The following is a 2,107-nucleotide window of genomic DNA, read 5'->3' as shown; positions in this document are numbered from 1 at the left end:
CTCTCTCTGTGCCACTCTCATAGGGCCACCACCACCCAGCAAACACCACAACACCCTCTGCTGCCCTCCCCATCCTCCGGGATGCTGGATTGTCTTGCCCAAGAAACAGACAATCCATATTTCATGAGCAGCAGAGCGAAGCCGAACCTCCCACGAATTGTATACAAAGTTGCCTTTTTAACATGAACAAATAAATCCCGGTTCTTACTAGTTTCCGGTTGATGTGGCATGGGGTTTATTTAGCATACTCCATTACACAATAAAGTAGACTCCATTTTTTTTGTTTGTTTGCTCTCATTTATTTATCTTTTTCTGAGACAGAATCTTGCTCTGTAGCCCAGGCTGGAGTGCAGTGGTGCAATCTCAGCTCACTGCAACCTCTACCTCCCAAGTTCAAGTGATTCTCCTCTCTCAGCCTCCCGAGTAGCTGGGATTACAGGTGCATGCCACCATGCCCCCACTAATTTTTGTATTTTTAGTAGAGACAGGGTTTCACCATGTTGGCCAGGCTAGTCTTGAACTCCTGACCTTGTGATCTACCCACCTCGTCCTCCCAAAGTGCTGGGAATACAGGCGTGAACCACCGCACTCGCCCTGCTTTCATTTTTTAAAAATGTGGTTCTCTCACCTCAAAACACAGAAAGAGTGCCTTCTGAAGAAGACATCAGATTCTAAAATACTTAGGTTTTCACCATTTGCGTCTTTAAAAGGAAGCCATTCTGGCCCCGGCTTCACAGCAGGGCAGCAGTAGGTAATAACAACACTAAACCCTCACAGGAAATAACAGGGTCTCACATTTACCAGAAGGGATCGCTTCCCATGCATGTTTTTCACACTGGCGAACGTGAGTCACAGACATCCACTGCTCGGGACTTCTGTGCAACTGGCTGCTCAGGTCTCCGGATGCTCTATTTATGGATAATAGCTTCCATTTATGGAGTCTGTAACCTGAGCCAGGTACTTGGCGGACAACCCCACAAAGGTGGCCTGAAGAGTCTATTCACAGGTGAGGAAGCTGAGGCTGAGGGAGGCTCAGCCCTGGGACCGACCACACAGCTGTGACCAGCACATCCCTGTACGCTGCTTCTCTGGGAGCACAGCCTTTGACGTTACCACTCACTGCTCTTCAGCAGTTGTCTGGCTGGCTCCACGTGCCCTGAATGGGTTAACAGAGCTCACTTACTGGGTGTCTTGCATGGTCTTTGCAGATGCGGTGAGAGCTGGCTGCATGAGTGGGGCCCTTTCCAAAGAGCCAGGATTCATCGTTCAGAGCAGGGCCCCTCAGCCTGGGCTGCACGTGGGACTCACCAAGGGAACATTTAGAAATCTCATCCCGGCCGCACCCAGACCAATTAAGTCAGAATTTCTGGGAATGGGGGCAAGACATCAGCACTTTGTGACACTCCAGAGGCCATTTCAACATAGCCAAGCCTGAGCCCCGCTGTTCCGAGCTTCAGTCAGCCCCCTCCACCCTTGCTACTCCCAGTGTTGTTCGTGGACCCAGCAGGGCATCGCGTGGGGTACCTGTGAGAAAGGCAGACTCTCAGGCCAGCCCACGACGCGCAGTCAGAATCCACACCCACAAGGCCCCTGGGTCATTCACTTGCACGGTAAGATTTCTGAAGCATAGCTTTAGAGGGCTGCTTCTAACATGCTGCAAAGTTGGAGAATCATGGTAGATTCTCAAGCTTCCTGAACTGTATGGGGGTGAAGGGAAAGGTGGTGTCTTAAGCCCACATCAGAAACACCTTGGGAAACTGAGGTAGCAGATGAAGATGATGATTCCCTCCCATGCTCTCCCGAGTCTGTAGCATCCACAGATAGGAAGAGGAGCAGGGGCAAGCGAAGGGAAATTATTCACAGGCCAACAGCAATATCATGGGGTTTTTTTTTTTTTTTTTTTCATTAAAAAAATATATTACCTGTGATAACTGGTTATTTTCTTACATCTTAATGATCTATTGCCATGTAACAAAGCAATCTGTAACTTAGTAGCTTAAAATAACCATTTATTTGCTGAAAATCTTGTGATTCAGCAATTGATATGAAATTAGCTGGGAGATTCTGATGGTCTTGCCTGGGGTCACTCTCATGGCTGTAGTCACCT

This window comes from Aotus nancymaae, unplaced genomic scaffold (assembly GCF_030222135.1).
Source record: "Aotus nancymaae isolate 86718 unplaced genomic scaffold, 86718_ANA_hifiasm-v0.15.2.pri h1tg000051l, whole genome shotgun sequence".
NCBI classification, from domain to species: domain Eukaryota; kingdom Metazoa; phylum Chordata; class Mammalia; order Primates; family Aotidae; genus Aotus; species Aotus nancymaae.
Note: the sequence above shows the minus strand (reverse complement) of the source record.